Here is a 16,057-nt window from a genome sequence, read left to right as displayed (position 1 = left end):
CCACATGTCCGTGGGTCCAGGTCTCTGTCGGTGCACCATTTTGAAAACACAGACCATTTTGACGCATAGAGTCTTCTCGTGGAGGGGGCTCTAGCATGTATGATGGTGTTTATTACTCCTTCTGGCAAAGCGACGGGTAGTCATTGATCACCCACGCGTGTAGCGCCCAGCGCTCTGGGTGGGGATGCCAGATCGTTCAGCGAGCTTGCGAGAGGAGATCTGCTCTCACTGGGATGGGCCACGGCGCTGTCAGTGACAGCTGCGTAAGCTCCGGGAACCATGTTTGATTCTCCCAGCGCAGGGCTATGAGGAGCACCGAGTGGCAGGTTTCCCTGATCCTCTGCATTACCTGTGGCAATAGCGAGACGGGAGGGAAGGTGTAAAGCCGGCTGTTGGGCCAGTCCTGGGCCAGCGTGTCCTCGCTTTTTGAGAAAAATATTGGGCAGTGAGAGTTCTCTTCTGACGCAAAGAGGTCAATCTCTGCTCTGCCGAATATGCGCCATAACGTCTGGACTGTTTGAGCGTGCAGGGACCATTCCCCTGGGGGAATATTGTCTCTGGACAGTCTGTCTGGGCCGTCGTTTAGGTGGCCTGGCACGTGCGTCGCCCTCAGCGAGCGCAGGTGGCGCTGGGACCAACTCAGTACGCGTTTAGGTCAGATGGAAGAGGTTCCTGGATCTGACACCGCCCTGGCGGTTTAGATAGGATACCACAGACCTGTTGTCCGAGTGGACCAGGGCGTGGTGACCCTGAATGATCGGGAGGAAGCGCCGCGGCGTACTCGACCGCTATCATTTCCAGACAATTTATGTGAAGGAGATTTTCCTGAACTGACCATAGGCCAAAAACCGGAGAGCCCTCGCAGACCGCGCCCCAACCCGTGTTGGACGCGTCTGTCGAGATGACTTTTCGGCGAGATACAGCTCCCATCATCACTCCCCGCTGATACCACTCGGCCACTGTCCAGGGCTGCAGAGCTGAAATACAGGTTTGAGTCACTCTGATTGGCTGGCGGCCTGTGGCCCAAGCCCGGCGAGACGCACAGGTGTTTAGCCAATGCTGAAGCGGGCGCATGCACAGTAAACCCAGTTGAAGTACTGCTGCGGCTGAGGCCATGTAGCCTAGCACTCTCTGAAACTTCTTCAGAGGTGTGAGGCTGTTCATCTGAAATGACGCGGCTAGTCGCTGCACACGGCGCGCGCGCTGTGTAGATAAGCGAGCCGTCATTGACACTGAGTCTAGTTCTATTCCAAGGAAGGAAATTGTCTGACTGGGCTGTAGTGAGCTCTTGGTCCAATTGACTGCAAGGCCCAAACTGTTCAGATGACTGAGGAGAACTGTCCTGTGAGACAGAAGCTCCGTATGTGATTGTGCCAAAATCAGCCAATCGTCCAAATAGTTCAGAATTCGCAAACCCTGACTCCGCAGGGGTGCCAGCACCGCGTCCATGCACTTCGTGAAAGTACGGGGTGCTAAGGACAGGCCGAACGGAAGGACGGTGTATTGATAAACCTGGCCGTTGAAGGCGAATCTCAAGAATGGCCTGTGACGGGGATTTATCTGAATCTGAAAGTATGCATCTTTCAGATCGAGAGAAATAAACCAGTCCCCTGGCGCATCATGCGCGAGGAGTTTGCTGGTTGTAAGCATTTTGAACGGTCTTTTTGCAAGCGCTTTGTTCAAAACCCTGAGATCTAATATTGGTCTGAGGCCGCCGTCTTTCTTGGGGACAAGAAAATAATGGCTGTAAAAACCCCGACTCGCTCAGGGGAGGCGGCACTCTCTCTATGGCCCTTTTGCACAGAAGGTTTGCTATTTCTGAACGAAGCATGCACGCTGCTTCCGTGTTCACAGTAGTTTCGAGCCGCGCTCTGAAGCGAGGAGGGCGGCGATCGAACTGTAGCAAATAGCCCTGTTTTATTGTGCTTAACACCCATTCGGATATCCCTGGAATATCTTCCCACGCTTTGAAGCGTAATGTTAGAGGGTGAGTGGGCAAATCGCTCTGATTGCCGCACACAGTGCGCTGAACAGAATGTGTGAGCGCGCTTACTGTGCTTATGCTGGACTGCTCGCAGACAGCATGGACAGGCTGTTCTGTGAGTGACTTCCCGATTGAGGTGAATGGGGAAAGAGTCACGTCTGTTAAGTGATACGCAAGCATAGTCACGGGCACGGGACTTACATACAGAGAAGTGTTTGCTGGCCGTGTGACAGAGTGAGCAGAGAATGGTAGCGCGCGACGTATTCGTGAGCGCATTTATTGACTCTAACACTCGAGTGGTAACCGCTTTTGAGTGTGCTCTGATGGGGACACGGAACGTGTAATGCTTGTGTGTAGAGGTGAACACTGGATTGTGGGCACATTTTCTACACATAAGGCTGGTCGTGTGACAGAGTGGCCAAAGAATGGAGCGCGAACGGATTAGGTGGGTGCGTTTATTAACCCTAACACTCGAGCGGTTCGTAACCGCTTTATGTGAGTGTGCCATGATAGGGCCACGGGATGTGTAATGCTTGTGTGTAGGGGTGAACACTGGATTGTGGGCACATTTTCTACACATTAGACATGTTTGCTCTCTGGTATGGACACGGGATGTGTAATGCTTGTGTGTAGAGGTGAACACTGGGTTGTGGGCACATTTTCTACACATATGGCATGCTTGCTCTTTACCAGATTTATTTGGGTCGCCGTGAAAACGGCGTTTGAGCGCAGGCAAGCGGGCGTTAACACCGGCTTGTTGGCTGCTGAATATACCACTGTAGTAGCCTGAAGGTAGGGGACTGACAGGGGGCGAAGCTTTGACGGTGGTCCGGCCGCAGCGGGACTGATCCGTCGTTTTGTCAACAAAGCTAGGAGGACTTCGGTTGTTCAGGTTTCAGCGCAATTCTAGTCCGAGGCCCGCGGGGGGGGTGGCGGTCTGCGGCGGCTGTCCGAGCGCGATCGAGGGCGGCCACCCTGTCGACGCTGAGAAGTCTGGCTTTGTTGAGCTGGGCGCTGTGAAGAGTTTCGTGCAGGAGGCTCACGTGGGCGGCCTGCAGAGGAGCTAGCGTGACGAGGCAGAAAGAGATTCATGGCTTGTGTGGCTTTTTGGACCTCTGAAAACTGGTCAATGATACCACTCACCGCGGAGCCGAAGAGACCGGATGGAGAGAGCGGTGCGTTGAGGAACGTAGAGCGCTCTGCTTCTCCCATGTCGGCTAGCGTTAGCCACAGATGTCTCTCGGTCACAGTCAGCGCGGCCATGCACTTCCCTATAGCTTGGGCTGCAGATTTGGTAGCGTGGAGGGCGAGGTCCGTAGCACACCGTATGTCTGCAACCGCCTCTGGATGCCTGCTTTCCTCATCCCACACCCACAGAAGGGCCGCTTGAAGGATCTGTAGAACGGCCATAGAGTGCAGAGCAGATGCAGCTTGGCCGGCGGCAGAATAGGCGCGGCCAACACAGGCGGAAGTTGTTCTGCAGGCCTTAGACGGGAGCACTGGTTTAGACCGCCATCTCGCGGAGGGCGGGCAAAGGTGTGCTGCTACCGCATCCTCGACCGGAGGGATGGAAGCGTAGCCCTTCTCAGTGGCGCCGTCCACCGAGCAAGAGAGGTGGAGACGTGGGATCGGACCCTGGCCGAGAAAGGCGCGTTCCATGATTTGGAAAGCTCGGCGTGGAGTTCCGGCAAGAAGGGAGCGGCCCAGGTAGCGGGTGCTGCTCGGCGGCGGCTCTGTAGAAAGCAGCCGTCAAGTCTGTTGGGTGCCTGCTCAAGGGCGGTGACCACTCGAGCCCGAGGCGGTCGACGGCCTGTGTGAGGAGCGTGTTAGTTCCCCGTCGACTCGGCGCGGGTCCTGCTAGATTCCTGGGCGAGGAGGAGGCGTGTGAGCCTGACCACTCCTCGCTGTCCGAAGCCATGATGGAACAGCCCTTATCCTCTGCTTCTTCGTCCGAGATGGCAGCAGAGCAGCCGCTCGGCGGCAACTGCGGCGTCCGGGTGGGCGGGGAGGGTGAAGGCGATGCTCGAGGGATGGGCTCGGCGAGGCAATCGCTTCTACCACTGTTTCCGGCAGCCTTTGAGGCGGCACTTTTTTCTGCGCGGCTGAGCGGAAGGCGCGAGCGGCTCGGTCCTGAGCGCTCGAGTCGAGCCCGCAGGGTCGACATCGGCAGCTCCTCGCAGAGATCGCATCCGCCTGGCGAGGGCGAACTCTGCATGCCCCAGTCCCAGGCAGAGAGCGCCAGATGATGTGGCGGTCTCCGGTGCTGAGAGGAGCGGCATGAGGCGCAAGTGGAGCGAGGCATCTTAAAAAGACGCTCGTACTCTTTTGTGAAGTTCTTTAAGAACTAGCTTGCTTTTAAAAGGATACGTCGCCGGATGGCGTAGCTCACAGGACGGCTGAAGGTGGCGAAGACGGCCGGCTTCTTCGGCGCTGTCCACGCTTGCTTGATGCCCCTCGAACGGCGACGCGGCTTCGGTTCAGTGATGCGAAGAGCTTCGCTGAAGAGATGAAAATCAGGGTTCCAGCCTACGAACTACGCTTATATGCACTCTAGTCACGCCCTTTTGGCGGGCTTTGATGCAGTGAGCGCGGACGCCTCTCATTGGATCGCGAGTTCAGCCCAAGCTCGTCTATAGGCTGCAGCAGTTGCCGCAGAGCAACCAATGAGCTCGCTAGCTAGCCCGCTCAAGGTCTGCAGCTGCCGCACTGCGTTGACAATGGATACAAAATTAAGGATAATTTTTTGGCTTCAATATCTCAGAAAAGATTAATCTTTCCCGTAGCGTAAGCTAGCTTACGCAATACGAGAGAACCTCTCGTAAGAGAACATATATTATATTATAGCATCATCAAAGTGGTCACCCTTTGCCGAGAATTTGCATACACGTACTCTTGACATTTTCTCTTTTTTTTATTAAATTGTAATTTTGTAATTAAATAAATTAGTATGGTGGCACAATTATATTTTTGTCTACAAAACAAATTTCAAACATTTAAGCACGTCTTCAGATCAAAATATTTTTAACAACATGAAAAACATTTCAGTCAAGCGACCCTAAACTTTTGAACGGCAGTTTATTTATATAAAATTATTAATTATTATTATTATTATTATTATTATTATTATTATTATTATTATTATTATTATTATTATGTTTTTGCTGTTCGGTCAGTACACACACCAAATGTTTTTATCTAAAAATATGTATGTATGTATTATAAATTCATTGATTGTAGTTTTTAAATGTAAAACATTAATCTATAAAAGTCCATCCATCCATCCATCCATCCATCGTCAACCGCTTATCCTGTGTACAGGGTCGCGGGGATCTATAAAAGTCATTGAACATAATTACTGAACCACAATATTTAAAAATGTATTACACATTTACACACATTTCAATATTAAATACAGCTCAGTCAATGTAATTTGTGTGTGACCTATCTATCTATCTATTTATCTATCTACCTACATTGAAAACCCCAAGAGATTAGTTACAGAAATACTCAAACCAGCCCATCTGGCACCAACAATCATCCATGTGATTATCTAATCAGCCAATCATGTGGCAGCAGTGCAGTGCATAAAGCATGCAGATACGGGTCAGGAGCTTCAGTTAATGTTCACATCCACCATCAGAATGTGGAAAAATTTGATCTCAGTGATTTGGACCATGGCATGATTGTTGGTACCAGATGGGCTGGTTTGAGTATTTCTGTAGGGTCAAATGTCAAGTGGTACACACACCAACTGTAACTGCTGATCTCCTAGGATTTTCACTTACAAAAGCATCCAGTGAGTGGCAGTTCTTCTTCTTCATCTTCTGAGGTGGCCATGGCCCCAGGTGGCTCCATTTCAGGCAGCTTTTCCAAGAGCACCGGCTGTGATTTCAAAGAGGATCTTGTCCGCCTCTGCTGCTTCCTCCATCGCCTCCTCGTCGTCTATACCATCCATTGTATCCTCCAGCATCTCCTCGATGATGCCAGCCTTCATCATCTCTTTTGAGAGTTCTCTCATGGTGGCTTGAATCTCTGGGATTTTAAGTAGGTTTGCATAGCTTTCATGACCTCTGTGCTTTTCTGCATGGCCCCAACCACTCTTAGTACAGACAATTGATTCTTCATACTGAGTAGCAGAGTTAATTTGGGATTTTGAGGCATATGACTTGTTGATAGCTTCCTTTGATTGAATCATCTCTTTGGCAAGAATGACGCAGACATCTTTCAGTCCCTTCTTAGTTGCATCTTTGATGGATCTCTTCACCTTCTCTTCTTCTCTTTGAATATCTCATATTTGTCTGTCAATAACTCTCATTTCTTTCTTGATTTTCAGGGACCATTCATTGATAAGGTCTTTTGGGTGTCTTTCCAAAAAGTCCCATTTTAAACCTCTAAGTTAGTAGGTTAAACAGCCCACTTCCTCATTCTAATTGTATGATAATCGTGTCCTACTCGCTTTTCTGAAACGAGACATGCTCGAAGACGTATGCAGCCGACAAATGCAACCTCAGGAGGACACAGCCTTCGAAACGAGACACAGATTTTCAGGGGGACAGGACTCGATTGCTACTTAAAATTATGCTACGTTTTTTTTTGGAGCAACAGATTTCAGTGGTGGGAATATGCAGCTCTGCAGTTTTAATCATCTTTTAAGCTTTATAGAATGCAATAATGTCTGTTCATAAAAGTTATTATAAAAGAATATATATGGTTTGCAGTGAATTATGTATGTGGGTTATTTTCTGATATATCGGCAAAGCAAGTTTAAACTTGTTTTAATGAGCCTGTATGATCATGTCAGACATGTAACAGGTTGATGAATACACATCTACACACCTTTAACACATTTCTAAAGCCTAAGAAATGTAATATATACAAATAAAAACTACAACCAGACATGCATATGTGTCATTACTGCTTAAATTATGAACACGCATACAATAAATCATATTTTACTTCAGTATGATCATATTTCATATCAAAACTTAAACAACAACTGTTTTCGATAGACGTAATTTTCGCTTTATTTTTATTCACTTATCCTTTCACAAACAATAGTCCATGTGCTGCGGTGGCGGATATCATAGTTTGATAGTTTGTTTTATCAACTTGTACTCAATGTAAAAATGTCGGCACAAGGAAGAGTAGGGGCCTACTTGCTGTGGATGAAGGGAAGGCTGAAAGCATTACTTTTCATATTAATATTGTGGTAGTCTGGGAATGTCATCTAGTACAGACATGAATACTCATAGACCAGCAAACTTCTCCATTATTGTTCAGTCATTGTGCAAGTAGGATGTGACGGTTGGTCGGTGTGGTATTTGTCCCGCCTCTCCTTCGCTGTGATTGGACGGCTGGGTAAAAGAGACAATGACGAGCACTTAGTTTTACCCAAAGTTGAATTTTTTTTTTTTTTTTTAAATACACGGCACTCCTTTTGCAAACAATTGAAAAAATACGCTTATCTGCCTGACAAGACGTGCTATCTATGTTTTTAAAGGGCACCTATTATGGAATTTTGAAAATTACCTTTCATGTAGTGTGTAACATAGATTTAAGTGAACAAAAACATCCTGCAAATTTTATATATGAAAGTTCACCTTAAAAAAAGTTATTGTCTCTCAAAAGTAGGAGTCGACTCTGAGTCAATGTAATGAATCGTTTTTCCAATGAGTCATTTTCTTTTTCGTTGTGACGTCAAGACGAAAAATTATCAAATTGGCCGCGCCCACTCACTGCGGGCAGACACCAGGGAAAACTTGAAAACATCATGTCGACAACAAGTCGCTGTGTTCTCAAGTGCATATAAAAGCGACCTTTTTTTCACTGCCCAGGGACGAGCATGTGAAGAATCAGTGGCTAGAGTTTATATTTACAACTATACCACACAAGTATAGCCCGAACCTTGTGCTGTGTTCGCGTCATTTTAATGACAATTGCTTTACGAACATGAATGCTTTCAAGTGTGGATTCGCGAGTCGGTTGATACTGAAGGAAGGTTCAGTACCAAGTTTATTTGGATCAGCTTCCTCCTCCGAATCACAACCTGTAAGTATTATTAATAATTGTTGCTTTTATGTGTTTTTTAGCATGCTTAATAAGTATTTGTGTGTGTTGTGTAAGTTACGCTCAGCGCAGCTTCTAGGTCTCCAATGTAAATTTTTTTGAAATATGTGAAATGTTTGTTTCTCTGGATGTTTCCTCTTCGGACTCTGGCTCGAATTGATAAGGCAAAATTGATGCCATGTCTGTTCATATACTGTATACAATTTTCAACACTTAACAAGCCATAATCCATTAATGGTGATGGGCGTTCCGTTTCCGACAATCTCTGCACAGAGTATACCAATCACAACTGACTGGGTCATCTGACCAATCACCGCAGATTAGCGTCACGCAAAGGAGGGGTTTGGAAAAATTAGTCGTTGAACGAATCATTTGGGAGTTGGTGAGCAAATCAGGTAAACATAAATGCATATTATAAGACAACAAAAGTGTTTTTTGTCATTGCATGCACGTAAAACTGTTGTTGGGGACTCCCAAAACAATATTAGGAACATTTTAAATGCCATAATAGGTGCCCTTTAACACATTTCATGCTGTTGTAGTACATATAGACAGGTTCTCTGGTGGTGGTGTAGTGGTCTAAGCACCATAACTGGTAATCTGGTAATCAGAAGGATGCTGGTTCAAGACCCACAGCCACCACCATTGTGTCCTTGAGCAAGGCACTTAACTCCAGGTTGCTCCAGGGGGATTGTCCCTGTAATAAGGGCTCTGTAAGTCGCTTTGGATAAAAGCGTCTGCCAAATGCATAAATGTAAATGTATTTTTATCTTTTTGTATTATTATTTTTTAACATAATATAATATACAACACCGAAATGTACAGAAATATACTAGAGAGTGTACAGATCATTAATTCCTTAATCAAAAAATTTGCCACGAAAAATACTACAAGTCTTTGTGGCTTTGTTTGTTGACAATATTCTCCAAACAGGTGCTGTATTTCTTGATCTCTTGGAGAAAAATGAATGAAATTTCACTTGGACCCTGACCATTTCTTCTTATGTATGTGGAACTTCCACATACATAAGAAAAATACAATTATTATTAATATTTTCATTGTAATAATATATACATATATCAAAATTATTTAGCTTGAATATAATTTTGGTTTTCCTTCTGATAACATTTTCCATATCCACCCAATAAATCTTAGATTATACACAATTACAAAAAAGATGGACAATAGATTATTTTTCTGTTGAGCAAAAATCACAGAAATAATCAATATCCAATAAAATCTCCAACATTTATCTGTATATATACCATGTTAAACTTTGAATGTAACCTCTTTTACTTTATTATTTAAACAAAAGTTTTCACAAATATTCCAAGCTTTAGTCCAGATTTTATTTCTAAATATATTGTTCCACAATTAACTTTTATGAGTAGCCGTTTCATATTATACTATTTCTAATATGTTTATTAGTACAGTGGTGTTTAAGGATATCAATATCTCCAATAAACATGCTGTCTTTAACATATATTGACTCAGAAATATCACTTCCACAAGCTCTTACAAAATGTTTAACCTGCTGAGGTATGGCGTCAACCCACTGATCTAAAAAAAATGTGTAGGCCTATATATATATATATATATATATATATATATATATAGATAGATAGATAGATAGATAGATAGATAGATAGATAGATAGATAGATAGATAGATATCATATATATCATATATATACACTCACCTAAAGGATTATTAGGAACACCTGTTCAATTTCTCATTAATGCAATTATGTAATCAACCAATCGCATGGGAGTTGCTTCAATTTAGGGGTGTGGTCCTGGTCAAGACAATCTCCTGAACTCCAAACTGAATGTCAGAATGGGATAGAAAGGTGATTTAAGCAATTTTGAGCCTGGCATGGTTGTTGGTGCCAGACGGGCTGGTCTGAGTATTTCACAATCTGCTCAGTTACTGGGATTTTCACGCACAACCATTTCTAGGGTTTACAAAGAATGGTGTGAAAAGGGAAAAACATCCAGTATGCGGCAGTCCTGTGGGCGAAAATGCCTTGTTGATGCTAGAGGTCAGAGGAGAATGGGCCGACTGATTCAAGCTGATAGAAGAGCAACTTTGACTGAAATAAACACTCGTTACAACCGAGGTATGCAGCAAAGCATTTGTGAAGCCACAACACGCACAACCTTGAGGCGGATGGGCTACAACAGCAGAAGACCCCACGGGTACCACTCATCTCCACTACAAATAGGAAAAAGAGGCTACAATTTGCAAGAGCTCACCAAAATTGGACAGTTGAAGACTGGAAAAATGTTGCCTGGTCTGATGAGTCTCTATTTCTGTTGAGACATTCAGATGGTAGAGTCAGAATTTGGCATAAACAGAATGAGAACATGGATCCATCATGCCTTGTTACCACTGTGCAGGCTGGTGGTGGTGGTGTAATGGTGTGGGGGATGTTTTCTTGGCACACTTTAGGCCCCTTAGTGCCAATTGGGCATCGTTTAAATGCCACGGCATACCTGAGCATTGTTTCTGACCATGTCCATCCCTTTATGGCCACCATGTACCCATCCTCTGATGGCTACTTCCAGCAGGATAATGCACCATGTCACAAAGCTCGAATCATTTCAAATTGGTTTCTTGAACATGACAATGAGTTCACTGTACTAAAATGGCCCCCACAGTCACCAGATCTCAACCCAATAGAGCATCTTTTGGATGTGGTGGAACGGGAGCTCCGTGCCCTGGATGTGCATCCACAAATCTCTATCAACTGCAAGATGTTATCCTATCAATATGGGCCAACATTTCTAAAGAATGCTTTCAGCACCTTGTTGAATCAATGCCACGTAGAATTAAGGCAGTTCTGAAGGCATAAGGGGGTCAAACACAGTATTAGTATGGTGTTCCTAATAATCCTTTAGGTGAGTGTATATATATATGATACTGCAGATATCATCAAGACGCCGCTCAAAAGTTACCGTACGTTCAGACCAGACCGTACGTTCACACCAGAGGCGGCGAGAGCGTCAAATCGACCGGAAGTCATTCATTATCAACGACAGCCAGCGTCTCTCGGTGGCGAGAAGCGGCGCGGCGAGTCTTGGGCGGTGTGGACGTCAGAGGAAAGTTGAAGTGCAGCCAACATTATGGTAATGAGCTGTGACGCGGTTCGGCAGTAACCTATTGGAATATAGAAGTGCTCCGCTCTAGCGAAGTCTAGAGAACACAACCGTGTAAACTTTGGTTCCCACCAAACATTAGTTAAGACTAATATTGGATCTGTCCGTTTGCTTACAGGGATATAAATACAATTAAAAAAAAACGATGAGTGGACAAAGGTGTCTGAAATTGTTAGTGTGCCAGGTGAGTTGATGAAGTGGATATTATGGTTTATATAATATTATATTAAAATATTTCATGAGGATATACGTGATATGTCGTCAAAAAAATACCGGTCGACATGTCTGGATGTTTTGTGTCCCCTTTAAATATAGTTCACAAAACCAAACAAACATTCTCAACGAACGATGCCGCCTATTTCAAATACGTCAGAGCGAATTTTGACGCTCTTGCCGCATTTGGTCTGAAGCGGTCTGAACGCACAGTTTATCTAAATATTGAATGAACAGTAAACTCAAAATAACGTCTTTTTCAATGATTCTGTTTTTCAACAGTACAGAAAGTGGAGCATCAAAAATTGCTTTATACTCATAACGTTCCTCCCCACGGAAATCTTTAGTAAAAAAGCGAAAGATTTATACGATTTGAGGTGAAACATGAGTGTTCTGATTTTTTTATAAGCAGAATCACTATATTACCAATGGAAACACAAACATCACCGACGGTTCCAATGTAGTGGCAGTCAGCCAACAACACCAACCAAATCAGTACACTACAAGAAACACATAGAGAAATAAGGATAGACATTTAAGATGAATATAAATATATAAATACTACATAACTTATACGAGTAAGTTGAGCGAGCAATGCATAATGGGAGCTTACATCTTTACCAGAGCCCCTCCCCCCCAAAGTCACGTGATTCTTCCTCTCTCTCTCTCTCTCTCTCTCTCTCTACAATTTTTAAAGTACTTCTTCTTTTGGCGTTCGGTTCTTCGGTTGGCAAACAAACGATAGGTGCATTCCCGCCACCTACTGGGCTGGAGTGTAGACCAAGAAGAAAAAAATTATATATATAACTTTATAAATCCTATTAAACCTATCAAGTCATTAAGCAGCAGTGTTTTAAGAGTAAGATTTCCTATCCCCATTTCTCTTATTTCTTCCAACAGAAGTACTCTTTCATTTTCATAAGCAGTACAATATATTATATACAATATAAATGTACATGCTCTACATTTTCTACTGATCCACATAAACTACAGTGAGCACAGACTTGTTCTTCCTTTGGAAGCCATGTTTGTCAGTGTCAGCCTTTTTCTATGTTCAGACTGTGATCACTGAGTCTGTATTTGGTGAGGATCCATCTCTGTTTTAGATCTCTTACAGTGTGGAGATATTCTGTTAGATTATACTTACTGTTTTGGGCTTGATAACATTCCAATTTGCTATCCAAATATGAATTTTTGTTTTCTTTTATGATTTGGTTTATTCTGATATGGTTTTATTCAGCAGTGCTGAAACTGGTGTTTGTTAGTAGGTTTGTGAGTTTCAGAACCAGATGACAAAGGGGACTGGTTTTAGGCTTAAACTCTTGGGTTTTAAGGGCTTCATGTTGCAGTGTATTAGGGAAACTTAAATTTAGGTGTCCAGAATTTAAGGGATCGTTTTTCCATCTCTCTCTCTCTCTCTCTCATTTCTGTTATTTTCTATTCCTATGTCATTTCCCCATTTTATTTACTGTATTTCATCAACACCGTATGCAGGACCGGAACGACAGAACACAAATCCATTTACAATTGAATCATATACTGAAGCAATGCTACACATCTATCCATTTTATACAGCTTTTGCAAATAAATACAGGAAACTCTGCAACAACAAGACAAATCCTGTATGTTCATCCCCTATCCACATTTTTCCTGGGGGTCTTACCAGGAATCCATTCTATAGCAGTCCCTAGCTCTGGCTGCAAACATTTTAGATCCGGTTTACATCTGGTAAAAAGACGCGATCCGATCGCATGTTTTGTGATTGGATCACAAAAAACATACAGAGGTAGTCAAAAACCACTTTGCATTTGAAGTTTAAAACATCATCCTTGTGCATACCGGACAGCAGCAACAAGCCGAACAAATGTTTAAAAGTACACTGGCGGCCAAAAGTTTGGATAATGTACAGATTTTGCTCTTATGGAAAAAATGGGTACTTTTATTCACCAAAGAGGTATTCAACTGATCACAATGTATACTCATAATAACATGAAAATGTACTATTAACATTTTTTTTTTTTTTAATTCAGAACTTCTTCAACTACTTAAAAAAAATCCTGCATGTGCAGCAATGACAGTTTTGCAGATCTTTGGCATTCTTGCTGTCAGTTTGTCCAGATACTCAGATGACATTTCACCCCATGCTTCCTGTAGCACTTGCCATAGATGTGGCAGTCTTGTTGGGCACTTTTCACCACCTTATAGTCTAGTTGATCCCACAATAGTTCAATGGGGTTAAGATCCATAACACACTTTTCCAATTATCTGTTGTCCAATGTCTGTGTTTCTTTGCCCACTCTAACCTTTTCTTTTTGTTTTTCTGTTTCAAAAGAGGCTTTTTCTGTGCAATTCTTCCCATAAGGCCTGAACCACTGAGTCTTCTCTTTACTGTTGTACATGAAACTGGTGTTGTGCGGGTAGAATTCAATGAAGCTGTCAGCTGAGGACATGTGAGGCGTCTATTTCTCAAACTAGATACTCTGATGTACTTCTCCTCTTGTTTAGTTGAAAATCTGGTCTTCCACATTTCTTTCTGTCCTTGTAAGAGCCAGTTGTCTTTTGTCTTGAGTGAAATCTTTTGCAATTTCAAGCATTGTTTAGCCTTCATTTCTCAAAACAATGATTGACTGATGAGTTTCTAGGGAAAGTGGTTTCATTTTTTTTTTTTTTGGCCATTTTTGACCTAATATTGACCTTAAGACATGTCAGTCTATTGCATACTGTGGCAACTCAAAAACAAACACAAAGACAACGTTAAGCTTCATTCAACAAACCAAATAGCTTTCAGTTGTGTTTGATATAATGGCAAGTGATTTTCTAGTACCAAATTAGCAATTTAGCATGATTACTCAAAGAGTGATGGCTGCTGGAAATGGGGCCGGTCTAGATTTGATCAAAAATGACTTTTTTCAAATAGTGATGGTGCTGTTTTTTAAATCAGTAATGTCATGACTATACCTTGTGATCAGCTGAATGCCACTTTGGTGAATTAAAGTACCAATTTCCTTCTGAAACATCAAAATCTGTACATTATGTCAAACTTTTGGCCGCCAGTGTATTTAAACCTGATGACACACATGCACAATCTGATTCCTGAAACTACTATTAAAGAGCCATTTTTATCACTAATAAGTAGGAGTTTATGAGCTGTCCAGATCTTAACTATTTTCTTTCTGCCTTTGTTGAAAAGGAAATATCCGTCCGATCAGAAAACTTGAAAAAGTGATTACATACCCAAGGACGAGAACTTCACGGCTCTTCCTAAGTGTGTCTGTGTGATTTGAACATGCAGGATGACAAGGTACTCCAATAATACAACCGATAATTCTGCTTGAAATGTTGCGTTTAAATCTCAACTGCATCTAGGAGAAACAGCGCACCAGTTATGCGTGTGCTTTCTTTGTCTTTATGATTTTTTTTTCTCCAGTTTATTATCGTTCAGTAACACAGAGATATAGTGATTGATGTATAATCCTCATGAAATCAATGAAAGGGCAATGAATGAATGGACGTATGCCTCAACAACAACAACTGCATTTACTTGTCAACGGAAATAACGCCCATATTTCATGCTAAGCATCATGGGACGTAGGAAAAAGGTGGATATTAGCAAAAACGACACCAAATATTACTATGGCTGCTTACTGTGCATATGTTTATGTAATCTTAACATGATGTGTAAAACAGTTCTAAACCATTTTTTTAACATTTTTAAAGTTAAACCACAGGCCAACTGACTTGTATATGTATCTTCAACAGAACAAGTAAAGCTATTGGAAATGTCTTATGTATTCATAGACAAAGACATGGAGATGTGATGTTTGCCATCAGTTTCCTTTGTTTATGCAATATAATAATATTTTGCATGTAATACAATTGAATTATACATTTCAGAAAAATCTGTATTTGTACTATTCATCAGTTGTAAGTGACAACTCAAGCTACAAAAAATGGCCACATGATGCAAATCATGTAAACCAAAACTTGCAGCTGCATTGATTCACGAGCACAAACTTCAAAAAATTATACTCAAATCAAGAAAATATGCCTGGTTAACTGGCTGAATATCATTATAATTCTCAATAAACAGCATTAGGATACATGTGATTTCTGACACAATACTGTAGTCAAACAAGGCCCACCATGAAGATATGCAAAACTCTTCAATGTAAACATGCTAATTAAATTGTTTCTGTCTTTATGCCACATTTAAAGTATTTATTTATTAAACTGGTTACCGATTAGCCATCTCTAAAAACATTTACCAACTTTTTTTGGTCACAATAAAATAATCCTCACCATCATCTCCATCCTCATCGAATATTCCATAAAGCAAACAACAGGGAAAATCAAGTGCCTGAACCAGATTCTCATGTTGGATCATGATCACTTCCATCTCACTGTAGTAGTAGTCTATGTCAGTGTGATTGGACAGAGTTGAGCATTGATACTCCTGAGAATTGGCGTCCAATTACAAGAGTTGTATGAATGTTAAAAAGGGGTATATTGTTTTTAACAAGAAGAAAAAAAAAACTGCCACCACAGCTATGCGGCTGGCTTACAAAGTTTGGCTTGTTTACGTCCTTGGGTTGCATGGGTACGCCCCCTGCTGGTAGATGCCATAACTACAACGCTC

At 42.7% G+C, this 16,057-nt stretch overlaps 1 non-coding gene and 1 pseudogene across 1 annotated transcript; both read right to left on the bottom strand.

Moving 5' to 3' along the window:
- Positions 1-5,449: 5,449 nt before the first annotated feature.
- LOC127623913 (charged multivesicular body protein 3-like) lies at positions 5,450-6,366 on the bottom strand (annotated as a pseudogene).
- Positions 6,367-11,696: 5,330 nt separating this feature from the next.
- LOC127624461 (U5 spliceosomal RNA) lies at positions 11,697-11,813 on the bottom strand. The gene has a single exon (XR_007968165.1). It is a non-coding gene; the product is annotated as a U5 spliceosomal RNA (small nuclear RNA).
- Positions 11,814-16,057: the final 4,244 nt, after the last annotated feature.

The sequence above is a fragment of the Xyrauchen texanus genome, chromosome 30 (assembly GCF_025860055.1).
Source record: "Xyrauchen texanus isolate HMW12.3.18 chromosome 30, RBS_HiC_50CHRs, whole genome shotgun sequence".
Taxonomy (NCBI): Eukaryota; Metazoa; Chordata; class Actinopteri; order Cypriniformes; family Catostomidae; genus Xyrauchen; species Xyrauchen texanus.
This window is presented reverse-complemented; position numbering and strand designations above follow the sequence as displayed.